We start from the raw sequence: 10,000 nt of genomic DNA, 5'->3' as shown, positions 1-10,000 counted from the left end.
TGTTTTGATGTATCCTCACAGCTGTTTCTGGAGAACTGGACAATATCAAGAGTGTGTTACATTGGTCAAGGTAAGTTTCTTTAAAGGTCCATGGACAGTCTTGAAACTTTTCATCCTCTTAAAATAATCAGGTCCCAACGAGATTTGAACTCCATTACACCATGGAACCACAGAACAAAAAAACTATTGTAGTAAAGGCAGGTTATTTAAGGGGGGTGGACATGTTAGAATCTTAAAACTGTACATCCTCTTAAAACCAGGTCCCACCGAGATTTGAACTCGGATCGCTGGATTCAGAGTCCAGAGTGCTAACCATTACACCATGGAACCACAAAACTAAGGACTATTACGGTGGGAGTTCTGGTCTTTCACCAACTTGTTTTGGTGTTTTTAAATTTGACTTTCCAGGTGCAGATTAAGTCAGATGAAAGATGAAACTCCTTTCTGTCGATTCTCTTACTGAAAAGCAGTAGGTTAAAAGAAATCTAACTTAATGGAAAGATGTACCACTTATGTTAAACTTTCTTTGTAGTAAAGGCAGGTTATTTAAGGTGGGTGTACATCTTAAAACTCTTAAAACTAGGTTCCACCGAGATTTGAACTCGGATCAAAAATTGTGTTACTGGAAGCTGGAAGGCCTACTTTAGACAATGTGGGGTGTCAGAAGTGGGATTTGAACCCACGCCTCCAGGGGAGGCCTACAATACAGACCGACAATTGAGAATCCACATAGCAATTGATGATGGGTGGACTCGCATGTGGCTGGAGTTCCATCAAAGTTTTAACTTGGATGGGATTCAAAGCCCTGACACCATGGAACTACTTACAAATCTCAACAGACAAGCATATTGATAGCATATAACAGAGCTCGAGCATGACACTACCAGTAACTGAACTGAACATGGTAGCAGTCACACAGTGGATACACTGGAGGAGGTAAATGCTCAGGTTCCACCGAGATTTGAACTCGGATCACTGGATTCAAAGTCCAGAGTGCTAACCATTACACCATGGAACCACAAAACTAAGGACTATTACAGTGGGAGTTCTGGTCTTTCACCAACTTGTTTTGGTGTTTTTAAGTTTGACTTTCCAGGTGCAGATTAAGTCAGATGAAAGATGAAACTCCTTTCTGTCGATGCTCTTACTGAAAAGCAGTAGGTAAAAAGAAATCTAACTTAATGGAAAGATGTACCACTTATGTTAAACCTTCTTTGTAGTAAAGGCAGGTTATTTAAGGTGGGTGTACATGTTACAACCTTCAAACTGTACATCCTCTTAAAACTAGGTTCCACCGAGATTTGAACTCGGATCAAAAATTGTGTTACTGGAAGACCTACTTTAGACAATGTGGGGTGTCAGAAGTGGGATTTGAACCCACGCCTCCAGGGGAGGCCTACAATACAGACCTACAATTGAGAATCCACATAGCAATTGATGATGGGTGGACTCGCATGTGGCTGGAGTTCCATCAAAGTTTTAACTTGGATGGGATTCAAAGCCCTGACACCATGGAACTACTTACAAATCTCAACAGAGAACAGAGCTAGAGCATGACATTACCAGTAACTGAACTGAACATGGTAGCAGTCACACAGTGGATACACTGGAGGAGGTAAATGCTCAGGTTCCACCGAGATTTGAACTCGGATCACTGGATTCAAAGTCCAGAGTGCTAACCATTACACCATGGAACCACTCTAGAATGCTTTGATGTATCCTCACAGCTGTTTCTGGAGAACTGGACAATATCAAGAGTGTGTTACATTGGTCAAGGTAAGTTTCTTTAAAGGTCCATGGACAGTCTTGAAACTTTTCATATTCTTAAAATAATCAGGTCCCAACGAGATTTGAACTCCATTACACGATGGAACCACAAAACAAAAAAACTATTGTAGTAAAGGCAGGTTATTTAAGGTGGGTGGACATGTTAGAATCTTAAAACTGTACATCCTCTTAAAACCAGGTCCCACCGAGATTTGAACTCGGATCGCTGGATTCAGAGTCCAGAGTGCTAACCATTACACCATGGAACCACAAAACTAAGGACTATTACGGTGGGAGTTCTGGTCTTTCACCAACTTGTTTTGGTGTTTTTAAATTTGACTTTCCAGGTGCAGATTAAGTCAGATGAAAGATGAAACTCCTTTCTGTCGATTCTCTTACTGAAAAGCAGTAGGTTAAAAGAAATCTAACTTAATGGAAAGATGTACCACTTATGTTAAACTTTCTTTGTAGTAAAGGCAGGTTATTTAAGGTGGGTGTACATCTTAAAACTCTTAAAACTAGGTTCCACCGAGATTTGAACTCGGATCAAAAATTGTGTTACTGGAAGCTGGAAGGCCTACTTTAGACAATGTGGGGTGTCAGAAGTGGGATTTGAACCCACGCCTCCAGGGGAGGCCTACAATACAGACCGACAATTGAGAATCCACATAGCAATTGATGATGGGTGGACTCGCATGTGGCTGGAGTTCCATCAAAGTTTTAACTTGGATGGGATTCAAAGCCCTGACACCATGGAACTACTTACAAATCTCAACAGACAAGCATATTGATAGCATATAACAGAGCTCGAGCATGACATTACCAGTAACTGAGCTGAACATGGTAGCAGTCACACAGTGGATACACTGGAGGAGGTAAATGCTCAGGTTCCACCGAGATTTGAACTCGGATCACTGGATTCAAAGTCCAGAGTGCTAACCATTACACCATGGAACCACAAAACTAAGGACTATTACAGTGGGAGTTCTGGTCTTTCACCAACTTGTTTTGGTGTTTTTAAGTTTGACTTTCCAGGTGCAGATTAAGTCAGATGAAAGATGAAACTCCTTTCTGTCGATGCTCTTACTGAAAAGCAGTAGGTAAAAAGAAATCTAACTTAATGGAAAGATGTACCACTTATGTTAAACCTTCTTTGTAGTAAAGGCAGGTTATTTAAGGTGGGTGTACATGTTACAACCTTCAAACTGTACATCCTCTTAAAACTAGGTTCCACCGAGATTTGAACTCGGATCGCTGGATTCAGAGTCCAGAGTGCTAACCATTACACCATGGAACCACAAAACTAAGAACTATTACGGTGGGAGTTCTGGTCTTTCACCAACTTGTTTTGGTGTTTTTAAGTTTGACTTTCCAGGTGCAGATTAAGTCAGATGAAAGATGAAATTCCTCTCTGTTGATGCTCTTACTGAAAAGCAGTAGGTACAAAGAAATCTAACTCAATGGAAAGATGTAACACTTATGTTAAACTTGCTTTGTAGTAAAGGCAGGTTATTTAAGGTGGGTGGACATGTTAGAATCTTAAAACTGTACATCCTCTTAAAACCAGGTCCCACCGAGATTTGAACTCGGATCGCTGGATTCAGAGTCCAGAGTGCTAACCATTACACCATGGAACCACAAAACTAAGGACTATTACGGTGGGAGTTCTGGTCTTTCACCAACTTGTTTTGGTGTTTTTAAGTTTGACTTTCCAGGTGCAGATTAAGTCAGATGAAAGATGAAATTCCTCTCTGTTGATGCTCTTACTGAAAAGCAGTAGGTTAAAAGAAATCTAACTTAATGGAAAGATGTACCACTTATGTTAAACTTTCTTTGTAGTAAAGGCAGGTTATTTAAGGTGGGTGTACATCTTAAAACTCTTAAAACTAGGTTCCACCGAGATTTGAACTCGGATCAAAAATTGTGTTACTGGAAGCTGGAAGGCCTACTTTAGACAATGTGGGGTGTCAGAAGTGGGATTTGAACCCCCGCCTCCAGGGGAGGCCTACAATACAGACCTACAATTGAGAATCCACATAGCAATTGATGATGGGTGGATTCGCATGTGGCTGGAGTTCCATCAAAGTTTTAACTTGGATGGGATTCAAAGCCCTGACACCATGGAACTACTTACAAATCTCAACAGACAAGCATATTGATAGCATATAACAGAGCTCGAGCATGACATTACCAGTAACTGAACTGAACATGGTAGCAGTCACACAGTGGATACACTGGAGGAGGTAAATGCTCAGGTTCCACCGAGATTTGAACTCGGATCACTGGATTCAAAGTCCAGAGTGCTAACCATTACACCATGGAACCACAAAACTAAGGACTATTACGGTGGGAGTTCTGGTCTTTCACCAACTTGTTTTGGTGTTTTTAAGTTTGACTTTCCAGGTGCAGATTAAGTCAGATGAAAGATGAAACTCCTTTCTGTCGATGCTCTTACTGAAAAGCAGTAGGTAAAAAGAAATCTAACTTAATGGAAAGATGTACCACTTATGTTAAACCTTCTTTGTAGTAAAGGCAGGTTATTTAAGGTGGGTGTACATGTTACAACCTTCAAACTGTACATCCTCTTAAAACTAGGTTCCACCGAGATTTGAACTCGGATCGCTGGATTCAGAGTCCAGAGTGCTAACCATTACACCATGGAACCACAAAACTAAAAACTATTACGGTGGGAGTTCTGGTCTTTCACCAACTTGTTTTGGTGTTTTTAAGTTTGACTTTCCAGGTGCAGATTAAGTCAGATGAAAGATGAAATTCCTCTCTGTTGATGCTCTTACTGAAAAGCAGTAGGTACAAAGAAATCTAACTCAATGGAAAGATGTAACACTTATGTTAAACTTGCTTTGTAGTAAAGGCAGGTTATTTAAGGTGGGTGGACATGTTAGAATCTTAAAACTGTACATCCTCTTAAAACCAGGTCCCACCGAGATTTGAACTCGGATCGCTGGATTCAGAGTCCAGAGTGCTAACCATTACACCATGGAACCACAAAACTAAGGACTATTACGGTGGGAGTTCTGGTCTTTCACCAACTTGTTTTGGTGTTTTTAAGTTTGACTTTCCAGGTGCAGATTAAGTCAGATGAAAGATGAAATTCCTCTCTGTTGATGCTCTTACTGAAAAGCAGTAGGTACAAAGAAATCTAACTCAATGGAAAGATGTACCACTTATGTTAAACTTGCTTTGTAGTAAAGGCAGGTTATTTAAGGTGGGTGGACATGTTAGAATCTTAAAACTGTACATCCTCTTAAAACCAGGTCCCACCGAGATTTGAACTCGGATCGCTGGATTCAGAGTCCAGAGTGCTAACCATTACACCATGGAACCACAAAACTAAGGACTATTACGGTGGGAGTTCTGGTCTTTCACCAACTTGTTTTGGTGTTTTTAAGTTTGACTTTCCAGGTGCAGATTAAGTCAGATGAAAGATGAAATTCCTCTCTGTTGATGCTCTTACTGAAAAGCAGTAGGTACAAAGAAATCTAACTCAATGGAAAGATGTAACACTTATGTTAAACTTGCTTTGTAGTAAAGGCAGGTTATTTAAGGTGGGTGGACATGTTAGAATCTTAAAACTGTACATCCTCTTAAAACCAGGTCCCACCGAGATTTGAACTCGGATCGCTGGATTCAGAGTCCAGAGTGCTAACCATTACACCATGGAACCACAAAACTAAGGACTATTACGGTGGGAGTTCTGGTCTTTCACCAACTTGTTTTGGTGTTTTTAAATTTGACTTTCCAGGTGCAGATTAAGTCAGATGAAAGATGAAACTCCTTTCTGTCGATTCTCTTACTGAAAAGCAGTAGGTTAAAAGAAATCTAACTTAATGGAAAGATGTACCACTTATGTTAAACTTTCTTTGTAGTAAAGGCAGGTTATTTAAGGTGGGTGTACATCTTAAAACTCTTAAAACTAGGTTCCACCGAGATTTGAACTCGGATCAAAAATTGTGTTACTGGAAGCTGGAAGGCCTACTTTAGACAATGTGGGGTGTCAGAAGTGGGATTTGAACCCACGCCTCCAGGGGAGGCCTACAATACAGACCGACAATTGAGAATCCACATAGCAATTGATGATGGGTGGACTCGCATGTGGCTGGAGTTCCATCAAAGTTTTAACTTGGATGGGATTCAAAGCCCTGACAGCATGGAACTACTTACAAATCTCAACAGACAAGCATATTGATAGCATATAACAGAGCTCGAGCATGACATTACCAGTAACTGAACTGAACATGGTAGCAGTCACACAGTGGATACACTGGAGGAGGTAAATGCTCAGGTTCCACCGAGATTTGAACTCGGATCACTGGATTCAAAGTCCAGAGTGCTAACCATTACACCATGGAACCACAAAACTAAGGACTATTACAGTGGGAGTTCTGGTCTTTCACCAACTTGTTTTGGTGTTTTTAAGTTTGACTTTCCAGGTGCAGATTAAGTCAGATGAAAGATGAAACTCCTTTCTGTCGATGCTCTTACTGAAAAGCAGTAGGTAAAAAGAAATCTAACTTAATGGAAAGATGTACCACTTATGTTAAACCTTCTTTGTAGTAAAGGCAGGTTATTTAAGGTGGGTGTACATGTTACAACCTTCAAACTGTACATCCTCTTAAAACTAGGTTCCACCGAGATTTGAACTCGGATCAAAAATTGTGTTACTGGAAGACCTACTTTAGACAATGTGGGGTGTCAGAAGTGGGATTTGAACCCACGCCTCCAGGGGAGGCCTACAATACAGACCTACAATTGAGAATCCACATAGCAATTGATGATGGGTGGACTCGCATGTGGCTGGAGTTCCATCAAAGTTTTAACTTGGATGGGATTCAAAGCCCTGACACCATGGAACTACTTACAAATCTCAACAGACAAGCATATTGATAGCATATAACAGAGCTAGAGCATGACATTACCAGTAACTGAACTGAACATGGTAGCAGACACACAGTGGATACACTAGAGGAGGTAAATGTTCAGGTTCCACCGAGATTTGAACTCGGATCACTGGATTCAAAGTCCAGAGTGCTAACCATTACACCATGGAACCACTCTAGAATGTTTTGATGTATCCTCACAGCTGTTTCTGGAGAACTGGACAATATCAAGAGTGTGTTACATTGGTCAAGGTAAGTTTCTTTAAAGGTCCATGGACAGTCTTGAAACTTTTCATCCTCTTAAAATAATCAGGTCCCAACGAGATTTGAACTCCATTACACCATGGAACCACAGAACAAAAAAACTATTGTAGTAAAGGCAGGTTATTTAAGGGGGGTGGACATGTTAGAATCTTAAAACTGTACATCCTCTTAAAACCAGGTCCCACCGAGATTTGAACTCGGATCGCTGGATTCAGAGTCCAGAGTGCTAACCATTACACCATGGAACCACAAAACTAAGGACTATTACGGTGGGAGTTCTGGTCTTTCACCAACTTGTTTTGGTGTTTTTAAATTTGACTTTCCAGGTGCAGATTAAGTCAGATGAAAGATGAAACTCCTTTCTGTCGATTCTCTTACTGAAAAGCAGTAGGTTAAAAGAAATCTAACTTAATGGAAAGATGTACCACTTATGTTAAACTTTCTTTGTAGTAAAGGCAGGTTATTTAAGGTGGGTGTACATCTTAAAACTCTTAAAACTAGGTTCCACCGAGATTTGAACTCGGATCAAAAATTGTGTTACTGGAAGCTGGAAGGCCTACTTTAGACAATGTGGGGTGTCAGAAGTGGGATTTGAACCCACGCCTCCAGGGGAGGCCTACAATACAGACCGACAATTGAGAATCCACATAGCAATTGATGATGGGTGGACTCGCATGTGGCTGGAGTTCCATCAAAGTTTTAACTTGGATGGGATTCAAAGCCCTGACACCATGGAACTACTTACAAATCTCAACAGACAAGCATATTGATAGCATATAACAGAGCTCGAGCATGACACTACCAGTAACTGAACTGAACATGGTAGCAGTCACACAGTGGATACACTGGAGGAGGTAAATGCTCAGGTTCCACCGAGATTTGAACTCGGATCACTGGATTCAAAGTCCAGAGTGCTAACCATTACACCATGGAACCACAAAACTAAGGACTATTACAGTGGGAGTTCTGGTCTTTCACCAACTTGTTTTGGTGTTTTTAAGTTTGACTTTCCAGGTGCAGATTAAGTCAGATGAAAGATGAAACTCCTTTCTGTCGATGCTCTTACTGAAAAGCAGTAGGTAAAAAGAAATCTAACTTAATGGAAAGATGTACCACTTATGTTAAACCTTCTTTGTAGTAAAGGCAGGTTATTTAAGGTGGGTGTACATGTTACAACCTTCAAACTGTACATCCTCTTAAAACTAGGTTCCACCGAGATTTGAACTCGGATCAAAAATTGTGTTACTGGAAGACCTACTTTAGACAATGTGGGGTGTCAGAAGTGGGATTTGAACCCACGCCTCCAGGGGAGGCCTACAATACAGACCTACAATTGAGAATCCACATAGCAATTGATGATGGGTGGACTCGCATGTGGCTGGAGTTCCATCAAAGTTTTAACTTGGATGGGATTCAAAGCCCTGACACCATGGAACTACTTACAAATCTCAACAGAGAACAGAGCTAGAGCATGACATTACCAGTAACTGAACTGAACATGGTAGCAGTCACACAGTGGATACACTGGAGGAGGTAAATGCTCAGGTTCCACCGAGATTTGAACTCGGATCACTGGATTCAAAGTCCAGAGTGCTAACCATTACACCATGGAACCACTCTAGAATGCTTTGATGTATCCTCACAGCTGTTTCTGGAGAACTGGACAATATCAAGAGTGTGTTACATTGGTCAAGGTAAGTTTCTTTAAAGGTCCATGGACAGTCTTGAAACTTTTCATATTCTTAAAATAATCAGGTCCCAACGAGATTTGAACTCCATTACACGATGGAACCACAAAACAAAAAAACTATTGTAGTAAAGGCAGGTTATTTAAGGTGGGTGGACATGTTAGAATCTTAAAACTGTACATCCTCTTAAAACCAGGTCCCACCGAGATTTGAACTCGGATCGCTGGATTCAGAGTCCAGAGTGCTAACCATTACACCATGGAACCACAAAACTAAGGACTATTACGGTGGGAGTTCTGGTCTTTCACCAACTTGTTTTGGTGTTTTTAAATTTGACTTTCCAGGTGCAGATTAAGTCAGATGAAAGATGAAACTCCTTTCTGTCGATTCTCTTACTGAAAAGCAGTAGGTTAAAAGAAATCTAACTTAATGGAAAGATGTACCACTTATGTTAAACTTTCTTTGTAGTAAAGGCAGGTTATTTAAGGTGGGTGTACATCTTAAAACTCTTAAAACTAGGTTCCACCGAGATTTGAACTCGGATCAAAAATTGTGTTACTGGAAGCTGGAAGGCCTACTTTAGACAATGTGGGGTGTCAGAAGTGGGATTTGAACCCACGCCTCCAGGGGAGGCCTACAATACAGACCGACAATTGAGAATCCACATAGCAATTGATGATGGGTGGACTCGCATGTGGCTGGAGTTCCATCAAAGTTTTAACTTGGATGGGATTCAAAGCCCTGACACCATGGAACTACTTACAAATCTCAACAGACAAGCATATTGATAGCATATAACAGAGCTCGAGCATGACATTACCAGTAACTGAGCTGAACATGGTAGCAGTCACACAGTGGATACACTGGAGGAGGTAAATGCTCAGGTTCCACCGAGATTTGAACTCGGATCACTGGATTCAAAGTCCAGAGTGCTAACCATTACACCATGGAACCACAAAACTAAGGACTATTACAGTGGGAGTTCTGGTCTTTCACCAACTTGTTTTGGTGTTTTTAAGTTTGACTTTCCAGGTGCAGATTAAGTCAGATGAAAGATGAAACTCCTTTCTGTCGATGCTCTTACTGAAAAGCAGTAGGTAAAAAGAAATCTAACTTAATGGAAAGATGTACCACTTATGTTAAACCTTCTTTGTAGTAAAGGCAGGTTATTTAAGGTGGGTGTACATGTTACAACCTTCAAACTGTACATCCTCTTAAAACTAGGTTCCACCGAGATTTGAACTCGGATCGCTGGATTCAGAGTCCAGAGTGCTAACCATTACACCATGGAACCACAAAACTAAGAACTATTACGGTGGGAGTTCTGGTCTTTCACCAACTTGTTTTGGTGTTTTTAAGTTTGACTTTCCAGGTGCAGATTAA

The 10,000-nt window shown here is 40.8% G+C and overlaps 20 non-coding genes across 20 annotated transcripts; all 20 read right to left on the bottom strand.

Annotated features, from left to right (window-relative positions):
• Window positions 1-258: 258 nt before the first annotated feature.
• trnaq-cug (transfer RNA glutamine (anticodon CUG)) lies at window positions 259-330 on the bottom strand. The gene has a single exon. It is a non-coding gene; the product is annotated as a tRNA-Gln (tRNA).
• A 616-nt stretch (window positions 331-946) lies between these two features.
• Window positions 947-1,018, bottom strand: trnaq-uug (transfer RNA glutamine (anticodon UUG)). The gene has a single exon. It is a non-coding gene; the product is annotated as a tRNA-Gln (tRNA).
• A 607-nt stretch (window positions 1,019-1,625) lies between these two features.
• On the bottom strand, window positions 1,626-1,697 carry trnaq-uug (transfer RNA glutamine (anticodon UUG)). Its single transcript has one exon. It is a non-coding gene; the product is annotated as a tRNA-Gln (tRNA).
• Window positions 1,698-1,964: 267 nt separating this feature from the next.
• trnaq-cug (transfer RNA glutamine (anticodon CUG)) lies at window positions 1,965-2,036 on the bottom strand. Its single transcript has one exon. It is a non-coding gene; the product is annotated as a tRNA-Gln (tRNA).
• Window positions 2,037-2,652: 616 nt separating this feature from the next.
• On the bottom strand, window positions 2,653-2,724 carry trnaq-uug (transfer RNA glutamine (anticodon UUG)). The gene has a single exon. It is a non-coding gene; the product is annotated as a tRNA-Gln (tRNA).
• A 268-nt stretch (window positions 2,725-2,992) lies between these two features.
• On the bottom strand, window positions 2,993-3,064 carry trnaq-cug (transfer RNA glutamine (anticodon CUG)). The gene has a single exon. It is a non-coding gene; the product is annotated as a tRNA-Gln (tRNA).
• A 268-nt stretch (window positions 3,065-3,332) lies between these two features.
• On the bottom strand, window positions 3,333-3,404 carry trnaq-cug (transfer RNA glutamine (anticodon CUG)). The gene has a single exon. It is a non-coding gene; the product is annotated as a tRNA-Gln (tRNA).
• A 616-nt stretch (window positions 3,405-4,020) lies between these two features.
• Window positions 4,021-4,092, bottom strand: trnaq-uug (transfer RNA glutamine (anticodon UUG)). Its single transcript has one exon. It is a non-coding gene; the product is annotated as a tRNA-Gln (tRNA).
• Window positions 4,093-4,360: 268 nt separating this feature from the next.
• trnaq-cug (transfer RNA glutamine (anticodon CUG)) lies at window positions 4,361-4,432 on the bottom strand. Its single transcript has one exon. It is a non-coding gene; the product is annotated as a tRNA-Gln (tRNA).
• A 268-nt stretch (window positions 4,433-4,700) lies between these two features.
• Window positions 4,701-4,772, bottom strand: trnaq-cug (transfer RNA glutamine (anticodon CUG)). The gene has a single exon. It is a non-coding gene; the product is annotated as a tRNA-Gln (tRNA).
• A 268-nt stretch (window positions 4,773-5,040) lies between these two features.
• On the bottom strand, window positions 5,041-5,112 carry trnaq-cug (transfer RNA glutamine (anticodon CUG)). Its single transcript has one exon. It is a non-coding gene; the product is annotated as a tRNA-Gln (tRNA).
• A 268-nt stretch (window positions 5,113-5,380) lies between these two features.
• trnaq-cug (transfer RNA glutamine (anticodon CUG)) lies at window positions 5,381-5,452 on the bottom strand. Its single transcript has one exon. It is a non-coding gene; the product is annotated as a tRNA-Gln (tRNA).
• A 616-nt stretch (window positions 5,453-6,068) lies between these two features.
• On the bottom strand, window positions 6,069-6,140 carry trnaq-uug (transfer RNA glutamine (anticodon UUG)). Its single transcript has one exon. It is a non-coding gene; the product is annotated as a tRNA-Gln (tRNA).
• Window positions 6,141-6,766: 626 nt separating this feature from the next.
• On the bottom strand, window positions 6,767-6,838 carry trnaq-uug (transfer RNA glutamine (anticodon UUG)). Its single transcript has one exon. It is a non-coding gene; the product is annotated as a tRNA-Gln (tRNA).
• Window positions 6,839-7,105: 267 nt separating this feature from the next.
• trnaq-cug (transfer RNA glutamine (anticodon CUG)) lies at window positions 7,106-7,177 on the bottom strand. Its single transcript has one exon. It is a non-coding gene; the product is annotated as a tRNA-Gln (tRNA).
• Window positions 7,178-7,793: 616 nt separating this feature from the next.
• Window positions 7,794-7,865, bottom strand: trnaq-uug (transfer RNA glutamine (anticodon UUG)). Its single transcript has one exon. It is a non-coding gene; the product is annotated as a tRNA-Gln (tRNA).
• Window positions 7,866-8,472: 607 nt separating this feature from the next.
• On the bottom strand, window positions 8,473-8,544 carry trnaq-uug (transfer RNA glutamine (anticodon UUG)). The gene has a single exon. It is a non-coding gene; the product is annotated as a tRNA-Gln (tRNA).
• A 267-nt stretch (window positions 8,545-8,811) lies between these two features.
• Window positions 8,812-8,883, bottom strand: trnaq-cug (transfer RNA glutamine (anticodon CUG)). The gene has a single exon. It is a non-coding gene; the product is annotated as a tRNA-Gln (tRNA).
• Window positions 8,884-9,499: 616 nt separating this feature from the next.
• On the bottom strand, window positions 9,500-9,571 carry trnaq-uug (transfer RNA glutamine (anticodon UUG)). Its single transcript has one exon. It is a non-coding gene; the product is annotated as a tRNA-Gln (tRNA).
• A 268-nt stretch (window positions 9,572-9,839) lies between these two features.
• On the bottom strand, window positions 9,840-9,911 carry trnaq-cug (transfer RNA glutamine (anticodon CUG)). Its single transcript has one exon. It is a non-coding gene; the product is annotated as a tRNA-Gln (tRNA).
• Window positions 9,912-10,000: the final 89 nt, after the last annotated feature.

Source organism: Scomber japonicus, chromosome 23, assembly GCF_027409825.1.
Source record: "Scomber japonicus isolate fScoJap1 chromosome 23, fScoJap1.pri, whole genome shotgun sequence".
In the NCBI taxonomy this organism is placed as follows: domain Eukaryota; kingdom Metazoa; phylum Chordata; class Actinopteri; order Scombriformes; family Scombridae; genus Scomber; species Scomber japonicus.
Note: the sequence above shows the minus strand (reverse complement) of the source record. Positions and strands in the feature narration are given on the sequence as shown.